The sequence below is a fragment of the Odontesthes bonariensis genome, chromosome 8 (assembly GCF_027942865.1).
Source record: "Odontesthes bonariensis isolate fOdoBon6 chromosome 8, fOdoBon6.hap1, whole genome shotgun sequence".
Lineage (NCBI taxonomy): Eukaryota > Metazoa > Chordata > Actinopteri > Atheriniformes > Atherinopsidae > Odontesthes > Odontesthes bonariensis.
The window spans coordinates 28,622,641-28,639,633 of NC_134513.1; the positions used below are offsets into that span (position 1 = coordinate 28,622,641).

Genomic DNA, 16,993 nt, shown 5'->3' on the forward strand with positions numbered 1-16,993 from the left:
AGAGTGTGTAGAAAGGTTTTCAGAGTTGGTCAATTGTGATTATGCTAAATTTTACATCATCTTTTCCAGGTTTTTTTAACGAGAGATGTTGAGTTTGATTTGAAAATTTATACATAGCAGAGGATGGTTTCAGTCCATCTACCTCTGGGTTATGGGTCCAACACACTTTTGCTGCGCCACTCTGCTACACACCTCAGATGGGACTCGAACCCACAATCCCTGGCTTAGGAGGCCAGTGCCTTATCCACGTCACTATTCAAAATAAAAAACACAACTAAAAGAAATCGGGTAAACGATCCTCTCATCCATTGAACAAAAGTGAAAGATTTCAGTCTTTTGACACAATAATTCTTTTTTCTTACTTATATCAGAAAAGTGGACATTGGAGGACACTCGTGTGCACACCAAACGAGTTTGAATTAAGAGTGTGTAGAAAGGCTTTCAGAGTTGGTCAAGTGTCAATTGTGATGCTATGAATGTTACATCATCTTTTCCAGGTTTTTTTAATGAGATATGTTGAGTTTGATTTGAAAATTTATACATAGCAGAGGATGGTTTCGGTCCATCGACCTCTGGGTTATGGGCCCAGCACGCTTCCGCTGCGCCACTCTGCTACACACCTCAGATGGGACTTGAACCCACAATCCCTGGCTTAGGAGGCCAGTGCCTTATCCACGCGACTATTCAAAATAAAAAACACAACTTAAAGAAATCGGGTAAACGATCCTCTAATCCATTTAACAAAAGTGAAAGATTTGAGTCTTTTGACAGAATAATTGTTTTTTCTTACTTATATCAGAAAAGTGGACTTTGGAGAACACTCGTGTACACAACAAACGAGTTTGAATTAAGAGTGTGTAGAAAGGCTTTCAGATTTGGTCAAGTGTCAATTGTGATGCTATGAATGTTACATCATCTTTTCCAGGTTTTTATAATGAGATATGTTGAGTTTGATTTGAAAATTTATACATAGCAGAGGATGGTTTCGGTCCATCGACCTCTGGGTTATGGGCCCAGCACGCTTCCGCTGCGCCACTCTGCTACACACCTCAGATGGGACTTGAACCCACAATCCCTGGCTTAGGAGGCCAGTGCCTTATCCACGCGACTATTCAAAATAAAAAACACAACTTAAAGAAATCGGGTAAACGATCCTCTAATCCATTTAACAAAAGTGAAAGATTTGAGTCTTTTGACAGAATAATTGTTTTTTCTTACTTATATCAGAAAAGTGGACTTTGGAGAACACTCATGTACACAACAAACGAGTTTGAATTAAGAGTGTGTAGAAAGGCTTTCAGATTTGGTCAAGTGTCAATTGTGATGCTATGAATGTTACATCATCTTTTCCAGGTTTTTATAATGAGATATGTTGAGTTTGATTTGAAAATTTATAGATAGCAGAGGATCCATCGGTTTCGGTCCATCGACCTCTGGGTTATGGGCCCAGCACGCTTCGAATCCTGATTGGAACATCCATCAATTCATGCAAATTCATACAAATACAACTGGTGAGAATAATAATGCAATTTCTTGCAATAAGAACAATACAGAGAAGAATATTAAACCACCACACACCTAATACTGCTTATATTTTTTATATTATAAAAAATGTTTCTGTTAATCACTTCTCACACACTGTCTGCAACATAAGTCTGTCCCTTTCTTTTAGTTTTAATGTTGTATAAGATTGATAAAATTAAGAATATTAATTGTATGAATTGAATTGTAATTTTTACGTTTTATTTCAAGAATATTGATAAAAATAAGAATGTTATACTACTATTACTGCTTATAAAAATAATTAACATTTATATCAAAGAAATGTTTCTGAGATTCAGTTCTCACAGCCTGTGGATCTATCAGCAATACCATTATTAAATTATTAAATTAATATTATTAAATTTGTGTGAGTTTACAAAGGTTTTCCATAGGTGTGCTCGGAAAAAACAAAGGATACTGCTGTAGAAATAAAGTTATTTTTATTTATATTTACAAACACACTGACAAGCACACACACACACACACACTAACAGTTTGCAAACTTTTACAAACAAGCACGCACACACAAATCGCTGCTTGAGCTTGGTCTGCCCAGTGTCCTCCCGACAGCAGTCACAGTCCACATAAAGAACTTGAGGTGGAGCCACACCTGCATCAGTGTACCTCTGGATGAGGCCAGCTGCCATTCGGTCCAGGGCAGGACCCTCTTGAGCTGTCAGAACACTGATGAGGAATTGGCCCACCTTATTGCCAACAGATGTCAGCCACAAAGCTGTCCCCTTTGCTAACCCTGACAGCTTCTTTGTGATCTGCAATCACACAGAAAAGACAGCGAGTGATGCTTGATTATCTATATATGAAACATTACTTTCATATTTCAGGTCTATACTACTACTAATGATTTATTTTCAATTCTTTTAATATTAAAAATGTAAAAAAAGTTACCTTTTTGGTGGAGTCCATCTTCAAGATGCTGCCATATGTGGACGTTATGCTGGCTTTAACGTGGTCCAGCCTGCCCAAGATATCCCTGCCATAAACAGCCAACATCCACCTGTGGGAGGGGATCGTTTCAGGCTCAGGTGGCTCCTGAAACCTCACAGGGAGCAAGCTTGGCTGGGAGGTGAAGTTGGAGCAGGCACCGAGATACCGGCAAACACGCTTCAGCCACTCCTCGCTGTGGTTCTCCCGCAGTTGCCTCACCAGGCGAGAAGGGCTGTTTCCCAGGGCCCTCTCCCTCAGGAACCGTATGACCCGCATGTCACAGGCATATCTGAATAAAACAAAGGAAAAGAGAGACAGACAGACAGACATAAACATTAAAACCAGCTAATCTCAATTGTGCTTTACATGACAAACATTTGTTACACAAGCTAAATAATCTCAGTATTCTCACTTGCGAGTTCGATCAGCCTAAATTCCAGGCTTGGTCCAGCTGGTCTAAGATGGCCTTGCTGGTGGAAATAAAGGCTGCTTTGCACCCACTGCACCAAACTAGAAGGCTACAGTTTCACAGAAAGGGAAATTAAATAAAAAATACACAATATACCATCATACATTAACATAACCATCAACCAACCAATAACCATCAACACTTTTTATACCTTTTTCATATGGAAACCACAATTGCATGTCTGCGTCCCCCCAAACAGAGACGTTTGCCCCCTTTGTTGCAGGGGACACTTCTCAATCTGTAACATATGACAGTGAATCATCAGTGGTCCCTCTAAATATGACATGGCTTTCCTGTGTTTATATACATGTCAAAGTTTACCTTCTGGTACAGGTCATGCCATTTCTTCTGTCGTGGTGCCGGTCTGTTTCCCACTTCAGAAGGCCAGACCCCCTGTGTAGCAAATCTGCGCAGGCGGGCCATCCATTCATCACACCCTGTGCTTCTTTTGCTTGGAAGCCATCTTCCAATAGAAAATAAGAACTGAGTAGTTAATCTGTTCCATACATTTATTTCACATAGCACATATGCCATCTCAGTGTTTTTGGACAGGGATGGAGGAAGGAATAATGTGGTTTGTGTGGGTATGATGTCATAACACCATAAAACTCAGATTATTACACACTAATTTGATTACATAGGGTTACAATTACAATAAAGCCCAAATCTATAGGCTACTAATTAACGTTAATTCAGACATTTAACGGTGGTACGACTTCACCTGTAGGCTAAGCATAACAATGTATTCATATACATCATGATGACTGTAACTCTGCCTATGTACGATAACAACTATATTTACAACGTTCATTAGAATGAATGAAACTGACCGCTATCCCTCGACCCTTACATAAACAAGACGTTCTTCGCTATACGGCTAGTACAGGTAATACGTTACCACAACTAAACATAACAACATTGTCGGTTTCTTACCTTAAATAATATCGTGAAGTACTTTGAAATTTCAACTTTTTTAATTCAAATTAAACTCCGGTCTCTCTCTGGCGATGCTCCGTCAGGTAGATACAAATGGGATTCGGCTTTCTTCATTGGCTATGAGCAAAAATGGGATTCGGCTTTCTTCATTGGCTGTGAGCAGAAATGGGATTCGGCTTTCTTCATTGGCTGTGAGCAGAAATGGGATTCGGCTTTCTTCATTGGCTGTGAGCAGAAATGGAAAAATGGAAATGGCGAAACGTGATTGGATGTGAATCAACAGTCTAACGTTCTCCCGGCACCGCTATCGAAGCACCCGAGAGTATACGAGCTCCACCCGACTACGCTACCTGGAAATCATGTCACTGCCTTACCTGTTTGCACTTCCATCGAGCACCTTACTGTATACTCAATCACAGGGTCAATACCTCTTTTTTTTATAGTGTGGATAGTTTTGTTTGTGTGTCTTTATGTTCATGACAATTCTTATTTTGTGAATTAAAAAACAAAATGTCACTCCTTCTCTCCTGTCTGCCTTCAACAAAGTTTAGAATAGCATCATAAACTTGGAAGGAGGTAACTGATTTGCAACAAACTTATAATGCAATGTATACTTGTAATGCTTCATAATTTATAGTAATTATAGGTAGGCTATGATCACAATTCTGTCGTTTTGTCATCTGAGGTAACAGTAGCTAGGTAGTTCCCGTTCTGAAATGTTGGTCGTTCAATAACTCGAATACACTTGGAGCAACATTACTAAGAAAGAACCACAACAACGTACATTTTAACCATTTAATTAAATAACTATACAAACAATACAACTGTTGAATGAATATAAAACAAGGAAACTATAGCTCCTCCCGAGGTGCCCGCAGTACTGGCCGTCTGGAGCTGGGTAGTTCTGGCGGATAGCCTGCACGCCACGACGCCCTCTGCCCAATCTCTCTCCTTGCAGGACCCACTCAAGAAAGTGCCGGTAGGCTGTTAGACGAAATTGTCTAGACAAAACATTGATCACAAAGTGAGTGATGGCATTTGAGCCTATCGTGCCACAGTAGCTTGCATAACTGCAAGCTATTTGTGCAATGAACATGCCACGTTAGCGTGTTAGCAAGAGTACTCCTTGACATAGTAACAAAGTAAACAAACTTACTTTACAGAAAGACGTCCATTTGGCCCTGTAGGCTTTGGCTGTCGTTTCCAGTTGACTTTAGGTATTCTAAAGTAGGTCTCCAGGACGCCACCAATTCGCCCCAGCTCGAGCCATATCTTCTCCAGTTCTCCGTGTTAGCTGCAGGCTGCAGCTCTATCTCTCTCTCTATTTCGTTTTTTTTATTGGCGGTTGGCAAACAACTTAAAGCAGCATTACCGCCACCAACTGGTAAGGAGTGTGGATCTCATGACAATTATATATACCTATATCTATATAGATATAGATATATATATGTTAGCTGCAGCTCTCTGCCAGTCTAAAGCACTGGCACTGATCTGTGATAGGTCTGTTAGCCCATTAGGTCCAACCCCCTATGGGCGATGTTGAAGGGTGGGAACTAGGCTTGTAGTCTCGACAGAAATCCACCCCTCTTACACTTCCTCCTACAATGACGCAAAAATCGTCATTTTGCGTCATTGTAGGAGGAAGTGTAAAGAGGTGAATACGGATTTCTCCCGTCTCAGGGGGAAATGAGAGAGTGTTGCATGACCATTCAAAAGTATGACTGGGTTTCTAACAATGCAAAGCCTAATGCAAATGGGTGGAGTGTCCCTTTAAGGATAACTGTTGTCGGGCACCTACAGTCCTCCGCTCTACCAACTGAGCTATCGAAGGGAGCAAAGCCCACATCCTTTTCATGAATCCTGTATGAATGCATGTAACCAGGCTTAAGGTGTGTATCATGGGACACCTGTAGTTCTCTGCTTTTTTTTAAAAGTTTAAGAAATGTAAGTTGAAAGTGGGATCTTTTTTCAGCGATGCAAACAAATTCGGTCGGGGGGTTGCCGTGACCCGGATTCGAACGGGGGTAGCTGCGACCACAACGCAGAGTACTAACCACTATACGATCACAGCCGGTTGTGGGTTTTTGTCGTGTGTGGCTTTGATGTGATCCGAAACACCTTCGTATCCCAAGGATAGCATATGTAGCTCTGCGGCATGTGGCTGGCAGGCATGTTTTTTTTTTGTGTTTGGAGCAAAATCATTGACAGCAGAGATAAAGAGGAAGACGAGCTTTCCTTACGGTGTGGGGTCAGCCACATGTGTTGCAAGATGACACACTTTGCGCTATCTTTGGGGCGTAAGTTTGCAGGGATACCCAGGGAGTAGAAGGTTTAAAGCGATCCTGTTCTAAAGCAGTGGGAGAAGTGAGAGACTAAAACCAGCGTGCCGAGCTAGCCAGGAGTTGAACCTAGAATCTTCTGATCCGTAGTCAGACGCGTTATCCATTGCGCCACTAGCCCTTAGCAAATCTGATAGAGAGTGGAACAGTCTTTCGTAAAACAGCATATTCCAAAAGCTTTGAATGGATTGACGGAGTTGGCCAAAAGAGCCTCTGTATACAAAAGCTTGGCACATCCCTCTAGCAGGAATTGAACCAGCAACCTAAGGATAACTGCTGTTGGGCACCTACAGTCCTCCGCTCTACCAACTGAGCTATCAAAGGGAGCAAAGCCAACATCCTTTTCATGAATCCTGTATGAATGCATGTAACCAGGCTTAAGCTGTGTATCATGGGACACCTGCAGTTCTCTGCTGTACCAAATGAGTTATGGAAGGGAGCCAGGGGCTTGGGCCTGTTTATCAGTTAAATAAACACAAAAAGTGATGAGAAACCATCAGTTTCAGATGCGTTTCAGATCAAATCAGCCTCAGTTTCTATCATGCATTTAGTCGTTACAAAAACATATCTGGCATCTATCTGGGAAAGTCTCCACATCGTCCAACACAGATGTTGATCCTCAATATACCCTCACATTGTCCAGCGCAAAAGTCCAGCCATTTTGTTTGGTTCTTTTTTTGTCAGGTCTATCCATCCATTCATTTGGCACACGATTTTCATCTTCTGTTGTTAGGATGTTTATACTTTGGGTGTGGCGGTGTGTGAAAACCCTCCCTTTAGAAGAGCTAAAAAACACAGAACATATGCGGCCTTGGCGACTCATTAAAAAGGCACTATTTCTCATTGGGGCCTGTTTGATACTTTGACCCCTTTTATGCTCTTTAAATGGGCAGACCTTCTGCATTTGTGCTGTTTGATTCTTTCAGACCTTTGATACGGGACAGGGGCCTGTAGACAAAATTATTTTTTTTAAAGTTTAAGAAATCCAAGTTGAAAGTGGGATCTTTTTTCAGCGATGCAAACAAATTCGGTCGGGGGGTTGCCGTGACCCAGATTCAAACCTGGGTTGCTGCGACCACAACACAGAGTACTAACCACTATACGATCACGGCTGGTTGTGGGTTTTTGTCGTGTGTGGCTTTGATGTGATCCGAAACACCTTCGTATCCCAAGGATAGCATATGTAGCTCTGCGGCATGTGGCTGGCAGGCATGTTTTTTTTTGTGTTTGGAGCAAAATCATTGACAGCAGAGATAAAGAGGAAGACGAGCTTTCCTTACGGTGTGGGGTCAGCCACATGTGTTGCAAGACGACGCACTGTGAGGTATTTTTGGGGCGTAAGTGAGCTGGGATACCCAGGGAGTAGAAGGTTTAAAGCGATCCTGTTCTGGAGCAGTGGGAGAAGTGAGAGACTAAAACCAGCGTGCCAAGCTAGCCAGGAGTTGAACCTTGAATCTTCTGATCCGTAGTCAGACGCGTTATCCATTGCGCCACTAGCCCTTAGCAAGTTCGATAGAGAGTGGAACAGTCTTTCGTAAAACAGCATATTCCAAAAGCTTTGAAAGGATTGACGGAGTTGGCCAAAAGAGCCTCTGTATACAAAAGCTTGGCACATCCTTCGAGCCGGAATTGAACCAGCGACCTAAGGATAACTGTTGTTGGGCACCTACAGTCCTCCGCTCTACCAACTGAGCTATCGAAGGGAGCAAAGCCAACATCCTTTTCATGAATCCTGTATGAATGCATGTAACCAGGCTTAAGGTGTGTATCATGGGACACCTGCAGTTCTCTGCTGTACCAAATGAGTTATGGAAGGGAGCCAGGGGCTTGGGCCTGTTTATCAGTTAAATAAACACAAAAAGTGATGAGAAACCATCAGTTTCAGATGCGTTTCAGATCAAATCAGCCTCAGTTTCTATCATGCATTTAGTCGTTACAAAAACATATCTGGCATCTATCTGGGAAAGTCTCCACATCGTCCAACAAAGATGTTGATCCTCAATATACCCTCACATTGTCCAGCGCAAAAGTCCAGCCATTTTGTTTGGTTCTTTTTTTGTCAGGTCTATCCATCCATTCATTTGGCACACGATTTTCATCTTCTGTTGTTATACTTTGGGTGTGGCGGTGTGTGAAAACCCTCCCTTTAGAAGAGCTAAAAAACACAGAACATATGCGGCCTTGGCGACTCATTAAAAAGGCAATATTTCTCATTGGGGCCTGTTTGATACTTTGACCCCTTTTATGCTCTTTAAATGGGCAGACCTTCTGCATTTGTGCTGTTTGATTCTTTCAGACCTTTGATACGGGACAGACGCCTGTTGACAAAATTATTTTTTTTAAAGTTTAAGAAATCTAAGTTGAAAGTGGGATCTTTTTTCAGCGATGCAAACAAAGTCGGTCAGGGGGTTGCCGTGACCCGGATTCGAACGGGGGTTGCTGCGACCACAACGCAGAGTACTAACCACTATACGATCACGGCCGGTTGAGGGTTTTTGTCGTGTGTGGCTTTGATGTGATCCGAAACACCTTCGTATCCCAAGGATTGCATATGTAGCTCTGCGGCATGTGGCTGGCAGGCATGTTTTTTTTTGTGTTTGGAGCAAAATCATTGACAGCAGAGATAAAGAGGAAGACGAGCTTTCCTTACGGTGTGGGGTCAGCCACATGTGTTGCAAGACGACACACTGTGAGGTATTTTTGGGGCGTAAGTGAGCTGGGATACCCAGGGAGTAGAAGGTTTAAAGCGATCCTGTTCTGGAGCAGTGGGAGAAGTGAGAGACTAAAACCAGCGTGCCGAGCTAGCCAGGAGTTGAACCTTGAATCTTCTGATCCGTAGTCAGACGCGTTATCCATTGCGCCACTAGCCCTTAGCAAGTTCGATAGAGAGTGGAACAGTCTTTCGTAAAACAGCATATTCCAAAAGCTTTGAAAGGATTGACGGAGTTGGCCAAAAGAGCCTCTGTATACAAAAGCTTGGCACATCCTTCGAGCCGGAATTGAACCAGCGACCTAAGGATAACTGTTGTTGGGCACCTACAGTCCTCCGCTCTACCAACTGAGCTATCGAAGGGAGCAACGCCAACATCCTTTTCATGAATCCTGTATGAATGCATGTAACCAGGCTTAAGGTGTGTATCATGGGACACCTGCAGTTCTCTGCTGTACCAAATGAGTTATGGAAGGGAGCCAGGGGCTTGGGCCTGTTTATCAGTTAAATAAACACAAAAAGTGATGAGAAACCATCAGTTTCAGATGCGTTTCAGATCAAATCAGCCTCAGTTTCTATCATGCATTTAGTCGTTACAAAAACATATCTGGCATCTATCTGGGAAAGTCTCCACATCGTCCAACAAAGATGTTGATCCTCAATATACCCTCACATTGTCCAGCGCAAAAGTCCAGCCATTTTGTTTGGTTCTTTTTTTGTCAGGTCTATCCATCCATTCATTTGGCACACGATTTTCATCTTCTGTTGTTATACTTTGGGTGTGGCGGTGTGTGAAAACCCTCCCTTTAGAAGAGCTAAAAAACACAGAACATATGCGGCCTTGGCGACTCATTAAAAAGGCAATATTTCTCATTGGGGCCTGTTTGATACTTTGACCCCTTTTATGCTCTTTAAATGGGCAGACCTTCTGCATTTGTGCTGTTTGATTCTTTCAGACCTTTGATACGGGACAGACGCCTGTTGACAAAATTATTTTTTTTAAAGTTTAAGAAATCTAAGTTGAAAGTGGGATCTTTTTTCAGCGATGCAAACAAAGTCGGTCAGGGGGTTGCCGTGACCCGGATTCGAACGGGGGTTGCTGCGACCACAACGCAGAGTACTAACCACTATACGATCACGGCCGGTTGAGGGTTTTTGTCGTGTGTGGCTTTGATGTGATCCGAAACACCTTCGTATCCCAAGGATTGCATATGTAGCTCTGCGGCATGTGGCTGGCAGGCATGTTTTTTTTTTTGTGTTTGGAGCAAAATCATTGACAGCAGAGATAAAGAGGAAGACGAGCTTTCCTTACGGTGTGGGGTCAGCCACATGTGTTGCAAGACGACACACTGTGAGGTATCTTTGGGGCGTAAGTTAGCAGGGATACCCAGGGAGTAGAAGGTTTAAAGCGATCCTGTTCTGTAGCATTGGGAGAAGTGAGAGACTAAAACCAGCGTGCCGAGCTAGCCAGGAGTTGAACCTAGAATCTTCTGATCCGTAGTCAGACGCGTTATCCAATGCGCCACTAGCCCTTAGCAAATTAGATAGAGAGTGGTACAGTCTTTCGTAAAACAGCATATTCCAAAAGCTTTGAAAGGATTGACGGAGTTGGCCAAAAGAGCCTATTTATACAAAAGCTTGGCACATCCTTCGAGCCGGAATTGAACCAGCGACCTAAGGATAACTGCTGTTGGGCACCTACAGTCCTCCGCTCTACCAACTGAGCTATCAAAGGGAGCAAAGCCAACATCCTTTTCATGAATCCTGTATGAATGCATGTAACCAGGCTTAAGCTGTGTATCATGGGACACCTGCAGTTCTCTGCTGTACCAAATGAGTTATGGAAGGGAGCCAGGGGCTTGGGCCTGTTTATCAGTTAAATAAACACAAAAAGTGATGAGAAACCATCAGTTTCAGATGCGTTTCAGATCAAATCAGCCTCAGTTTCTATCATGCATTTAGTCGTTACAGAAACATATCTGGCATCTATCTGGGAAAGTCTCCACATCGTCCAACACAGATGTTGATCCTCAATATACCCTCACATTGTCCAGCGCAAAAGTCCAGCCATTTTGTTTGGTTCTTTTTTTGTCAGGTCTATCCATCCATTCATTTGGCACACGATTTTCATCTTCTGTTGTTAGGATGTTTATACTTTGGGTGTGGCGGTGTGTGAAAACCCTCCCTTTAGAAGAGCTAAAAAACACAGAACATATGCGGCCTTGGCGACTCATTAAAAAGGCACTATTTCTCATTGGGGCCTGTTTGATACTTTGACCCCTTTTATGCTCTTTAAATGGGCAGACCTTCTGCATTTGTGCTGTTTGATTCTTTCAGACCTTTGATACGGGACAGAGGCCTGTAGACAAAATAATTTTTTTTAAAGTTTAAGAAATCCAAGTTGAAAGTGGGATCTTTTTTCAGCGATGCAAACAAATTTGGTCGGGGGGTTGCCGTGACCCAGATTCAAACCGGGGTTGCTGCGACCACAACACAGAGTACTAACCACTATACGATCACGGCTGGTTGTGGGTTTTTGTCGTGTGTGGCTTTGATGTGATCCAAAACACCTTCGTATCCCAAGGATAGCATATGTAGCTCTGCGGCATGTGGCTGGCAGGCATGTTTTTTTTTTGTGTTTGGAGCAAAATCATTGACAGCAGAGATAAAGAGGAAGACGAGCTTTCCTTACGGTGTGGGGTCATCCACATGTGTTGCAAGATGACACACTTTGCGCTATCTTTGGGGCGTAAGTTAGCAGGGATACCCAGGGAGTAGAAGGTTTAAAGCGATCCTGTTCTGTAGCAGTGGGAGAAGTGAGAGACTAAAACCAGCGTGCCGAGCTAGCCAGGAGTTGAACCTAGAATCTTCTGATCCGTAGTCAGACGCGTTATCCATTGCACCACTAGCCCTTAGCAAATTAGATAGAGAGTGGTACAGTCTTTCGTAAAACAGCATATTCCAAAAGCTTTGAATGGATTTACGGAGTTGGCCAAAAGAGCCTCTGTGCACAAAAGCTTGGCACATCCTTCGAGCCGGAATTGAACCAGCGACCTAAGGATAACTGTTGTTGGACACCTACAGTCCTCCACTCTACCAACTAAGCTATCGAAGGGAGCAAAGCCAACATCCTTTTCATGAATCCTGTATGAATGCATGTAACCAGGCTTAAGGTGTGTATCATGGGACACCTGCAGTTCTCTGCTGTACCAAATGAGTTATGGAAGGGAGCCAGGGGCTTGGGCCTGTTTATCAGTTAAATAAACACAAAAAGTGATGAGAAACCATCAGTTTCAGACAGGGCCGGTTCTTCCTACAGGCCACCAAGGCGGCTGCCTAGGGCGCCAAATTGCCAGGGCCCCCCCCCCCCCCCCCCCCCTTTTTTTTTTTTTTTTTAGGAAAATTTTGTTTTTGGCCTTTTTATGCCTTTCACACGGTGGCCGACACGTGCAAACGAAAATGCCCCAACCCATTTTTCGAATGAAAATGTAATATTATATTACATAACATATGTGCATGGGTGTCGTCATGACGATGCAGTTGCAAGTCACAGCCACACTGGAACTAGATCACGCTAACGGTTGTAGAAGGTCAACTAGCGACATGAAAAGGACCAAAATGTCTGGTGCACAGGGGCGAAAACGAAAAAAAGATGAGGAGGAGAAGAAAGCCCAGTATAGAGGTATGTATTTTCATCTCAGACATTAGTTCTAAAGTTTAATCAAAATTGTGTTTTCTGTCACTGTTCATGGTTGACGTTTCATTGTAGAAGCTAGCTATCACTGCATAACGTTACTCCGCTAGCATTAGCTATTTCTAGAAAGCTTGTGGGCTATCGATTAGCCTGCTAGCTTAATCCACAAGCTGTCTTTCACAGGCAACAAAATCTTTTTGTTAAAGGAAACTAAAAACCTAGAGTTAGTCTTGTAAGCCAAACTACTTTAAGAAATAGCCTAGCTAGTTTTCTTTTGTTTTATCATTTAACATTTGTCGAGCCTTCCAGCTAGGTAAACATTCAAAGTAATCAGATAAATGAGTTAATTTGCTTGGAAATCTTATGGAAAAAATGGCTTATGTAGAATCTGCTACGGTCATGTAAATAGTAGATACATGTGAATACACAATTGTAATACATGTGATTGTGTTGGTGAGTGGTGTGTTATGCTCATATTATTTTATATTTTAAAATGTCTAGGTGCACTCCAGATATTTTTGCAGAGACCCTCACCTGAAGAAAGCTCAGCTGATCTCCCAGGTTCACCTCTCTCTGAATCTTGTGAGTTTATTTATTATAGTTTTTGGTAGTAATAGCATTCGATTTAGTAGTAGTGGGCTATACATAATAAAGCTATAATCATCTATTTTAGGAGTATGTTAATACAGTCAAAATATGAACTCACATTTCCAGTCATTGTAAAACTATAAAACTGTAAAATTCCCTGATTTGTCAAAAGCTGGCATGACCACAATGGATGGAGAAGAAATTAGGAGAAATCTTTCCAAACATGTGGGTCGCCCTCAGAGTTGCTGCTACCCTTCCAGTAACAGTAGCTTCTGCAGAGAGAAGCTTTTCCAAGTTAAAGTTGATAAAAACATATCTGAGGTCAACAATGAGCCAAGAACGTCTCAATGGGCTTGCTCTTATAAGTGTAAACCAAGACGTGTCAAGCCAGATATCATTCGATGACACCATTGATGAATTTGCGATTAGGAAGGCTGGGCGTGTTTCATTGTGAGGAGTTGGTTGTAAAAGTTCCAAAGTTTCTAAAAATAAAAATGTTCTGAGACCATTACCTTGCTTGTAGTTCATGTATCAAATATAAATGTACAGCATAATACATATAACATAGTGTACCTATATCAGAATGATTACATGTATTTTCTCTTTTGCTTTTTCCCTTTTTCATTTTCATAATTGTACTTTTACGTTTGTGTGTTTTGTTGGCTTATCCCTGTAAGGGTGGGGGGTGGGATTGCTGCTCAAAAGAAAAATTGCAAAATGTAAGACTGAATATATGTGTGCTGAATGGCTTTCTTTTGAGAAATAAAAAGATACTTAAAAAAAAAAAAAGAATGTGGTTGTGGTTTGTTCAAACATGATTCAAATGGGGGGGGGGGGGGGGGGGGGCGCAAAATCGCAATCTCGCCTAGGGCAGCCAATGGGCTAGAACCGGCCCTGGTTTCAGATGCGTTTCAGATCAAATCAGCCCCAGTTTCTATCATGCATTTAGTCGTTACAAAAACATATCTGGCATCTATCTGGGAAAGTCTCCACATCGTCCAACACGGATGTTGATCCTCAATATACCCTCACATTGTCCAGCGCAAAAGTCCAGCCTTTTTGTTTTGTTTTTTTGTCAGGTCTATCCATCCATTCATTTGGCAAACGATTTTCATCTTCTGTTGTTAGGATGTTTATACTTTGGGTGTGGCGGTGTGTGAAAACCCTCCCTTTAGAAGAGCTAAAAAACACAGAACATATGCGGCCTTGGCGACTCATTAGAAAGGCACTATTTGTCATTGGGGCCTGTTTGATACTTTGACCCCTTTTATGCTCTTTAAATGGGCAGACCTTCTGCATTTGTGCTGTTTGATTCTTTCAGACCTTTGATACGGGACAGAGGCCTGTAGACAAAAATTTTTTTTTTAAAGTTTAAGAAATGTAAGTGGGATCTTTTTTCAGCGATGCAAACAATTTCGGTCGGGGGGGTTGCCGTGACCCGGATTCGAACCGGGGTTGCTGCGACCACAACGCAGAGTACTAACCACTATACGATCACGGCCGGTTGTGGGTTTTTGTCGTGTGTGGCTTTGATGTGATCCGAAACACCTTCGTATCCCAAGGATAGCATATGTAGCTCTGCGGCATGTGGCTGGCAGGCATGTTTTTTTTTGTGTTTGGAGCAAAATCATTGACAGCAGAGATAAAGAGGAAGACAAGCTTTACTTACGGTGTGGGAGGAGAAGACATCTACCTGGCCATTAAGGAAATGCTATCAAAGCGAGGAATAGAGCCAAAACAAGTCATATCAATAACCACTGATGGAGCGAAAAGGGAGCTGTGCCAAGGTTTAAAGAAGACAACGCTGACCTGATCTCTTACCACTGCAATATTCATCAGGCTGTCCTTTGCTCCGCCCTGTCAGATGAGTATGCTGAGGTGATGAAGACAATGATGAAAATCAAAAACTTTCTCAGGGCATCTTCTTCTTGTCAGCATTGCATGCTCAGGGAATTTCTCAAAGAGGTTGATGCAAACTCTGATGATCTTTTGCTCCACAACAATGTGAGATGGCTCAGCAAAGGCAGGGTGCTAGAGCGATTTTTGGTCAATTAAACGTGAAGTAACAGCTTTCTTGGAACAACTGGAAAGTCAGAAAGCAGCCAACTTTTCTGTCTTTCTAAATGACGAGAAAAACATGGATATCATAGCTTTTTTGGCTGATATCATGTCACACCTGAATGGGCTTAATTTGCAGCTGCAGGGAAAGATCAATTCCATTTGTGATCTGATGACAGCTGTCCGCTCATTTCAACGAAACTTCAGGGGCCTCATGTACAAAGACTTGCGTGGATTTCCTACTGAAACATGGCGTACGCTCAAACCCAAATGCCCTCCAACGTCGGATGTACGAATCTGTGCGCACGCATCAATCCAAGCACATTTCGTTTGTACATCCCAATCAACGTGGAATTGAGCGCACATGTCGGAGCACCCGACTCCTCCCTGTCCACGCCCCTACTTAAATACTCAAATCATATTTAAATGAGCCCTGCACCTGCGATTCCCCTCTGTGTACGGTCAGAAAATAAAGAAAAAGACTGAATAAGACGGGGAAAAAGAAGAACTTCACGGAAAGCGATATGTCGGTGCTACTTTCTGAAGTGAAGGCGCGCAAAAATGTGTTCTTTGGCACGCTGTCCTCCGGCATAAGCAGCAAACGCAAGGAGTGGGTGGGATAATGAGAGTGGGTTAATGCTGTGGTGTCAGAGAAGCCACACATGCAGAGGTGAAGAAGAAGTGTTCCAAAATTAAGGTGGATGTGAAGCGGAGACTGGCTGCCCACCGCTGCAGTGTGGCCAAAACAGGCGGGTGGGGGGGTGACCGACTCTGTTTGAACAGAGAGTCGGGGCAACAATGAGTGACACTGCTCTCTCTGGGGTGGTGGGAGCACCTGTGGGTGACTCTGATTACCCCCAAGCTAAATACCGATGTTTTTGTGTAACTCACAACAACGTGTTCATACAGTAACGTGCAGAAGTGCGCCGGGGAAAAGGTGAGGCTGATTGAGACCTTTCACACTTTACGCACAGGGTTATTAATATATGCCCACAGACGATCAGGGGCTTGTTAGAAAGATCTTAAACTGAAGTTTAACCAGCAAAAAACAGCAAGAAACTAACTTTAACCACCGACTAATATATATAATATAATAATGATGCTGTGAAGATGGGATAGAAATTGGGGGCGCACATGCTCAATGCGCATCACGCACAGTGCCACCCTGTAAGTCTGTTCCCAACGATGCTGTTACTCAGAATGTATGAATCGTGCGTTGAACCACGGCACCTCGCCACAATGTTGGTTAATTGCATTTATGCATATGATCTGTACATCGATCGAATGAAAATGTTTCCTAAAAAGTTTGTATAGGAGCGCTTCCTGGACTCAAAAAAAGTTTGGTTGAGGTGCTCTTTGGATAGGGAAAAACTGAAGATGCAGAAACTGAAGGAAATCCAAGGCACTCTCCTTTGGAGAAAGTTAAAAAGCCTTTATTGTGATGGCTTGGTCATACTAGACATTATACTAGACATTAAAAAGATGTGTAGTAGTATGACCAAGCCATCACAATAAAGGCTTTTTAACTTTCTCCAAAGGAGAGTGCCTTGGATTTCCTTCAGTTTCTGAAAATGTTTCCTGTTAACATACAAATTCATCATGTGATGGCGCTTTTATAGCAATGTGTGCGCAGTCGATAGCTCCGATTACAAAACCGGCTCTCGCTTCAAATTGAGCTTTAATGTTGGCCTGTTGGGAATTTGATATATACG

General features: G+C 42.7%; 10 non-coding genes across 10 annotated transcripts; all 10 read right to left on the minus strand.

Annotated features, from left to right (window-relative positions):
* Positions 1 to 6,279: 6,279 nt before the first annotated feature.
* trnar-acg (transfer RNA arginine (anticodon ACG)) lies at positions 6,280 to 6,352 on the minus strand. The gene has a single exon. It is a non-coding gene; the product is annotated as a tRNA-Arg (tRNA).
* Positions 6,353 to 7,658: 1,306 nt separating this feature from the next.
* trnar-acg (transfer RNA arginine (anticodon ACG)) lies at positions 7,659 to 7,731 on the minus strand. Its single transcript has one exon. It is a non-coding gene; the product is annotated as a tRNA-Arg (tRNA).
* A 114-nt stretch (positions 7,732 to 7,845) lies between these two features.
* trnay-gua (transfer RNA tyrosine (anticodon GUA)) lies at positions 7,846 to 7,934 on the minus strand. Its single transcript is given in 2 exon segments — positions 7,846 to 7,881; positions 7,898 to 7,934. It is a non-coding gene; the product is annotated as a tRNA-Tyr (tRNA).
* A 1,094-nt stretch (positions 7,935 to 9,028) lies between these two features.
* On the minus strand, positions 9,029 to 9,101 carry trnar-acg (transfer RNA arginine (anticodon ACG)). The gene has a single exon. It is a non-coding gene; the product is annotated as a tRNA-Arg (tRNA).
* A 114-nt stretch (positions 9,102 to 9,215) lies between these two features.
* trnay-gua (transfer RNA tyrosine (anticodon GUA)) lies at positions 9,216 to 9,304 on the minus strand. Its single transcript is given in 2 exon segments — positions 9,216 to 9,251; positions 9,268 to 9,304. It is a non-coding gene; the product is annotated as a tRNA-Tyr (tRNA).
* A 1,096-nt stretch (positions 9,305 to 10,400) lies between these two features.
* trnar-acg (transfer RNA arginine (anticodon ACG)) lies at positions 10,401 to 10,473 on the minus strand. Its single transcript has one exon. It is a non-coding gene; the product is annotated as a tRNA-Arg (tRNA).
* Positions 10,474 to 10,587: 114 nt separating this feature from the next.
* trnay-gua (transfer RNA tyrosine (anticodon GUA)) lies at positions 10,588 to 10,676 on the minus strand. The gene is given in 2 exon segments: positions 10,588 to 10,623; positions 10,640 to 10,676. It is a non-coding gene; the product is annotated as a tRNA-Tyr (tRNA).
* Positions 10,677 to 11,780: 1,104 nt separating this feature from the next.
* Positions 11,781 to 11,853, minus strand: trnar-acg (transfer RNA arginine (anticodon ACG)). The gene has a single exon. It is a non-coding gene; the product is annotated as a tRNA-Arg (tRNA).
* A 114-nt stretch (positions 11,854 to 11,967) lies between these two features.
* trnay-gua (transfer RNA tyrosine (anticodon GUA)) lies at positions 11,968 to 12,056 on the minus strand. Its single transcript is given in 2 exon segments — positions 11,968 to 12,003; positions 12,020 to 12,056. It is a non-coding gene; the product is annotated as a tRNA-Tyr (tRNA).
* A 2,596-nt stretch (positions 12,057 to 14,652) lies between these two features.
* On the minus strand, positions 14,653 to 14,724 carry trnah-gug (transfer RNA histidin (anticodon GUG)). Its single transcript has one exon. It is a non-coding gene; the product is annotated as a tRNA-His (tRNA).
* Positions 14,725 to 16,993: the final 2,269 nt, after the last annotated feature.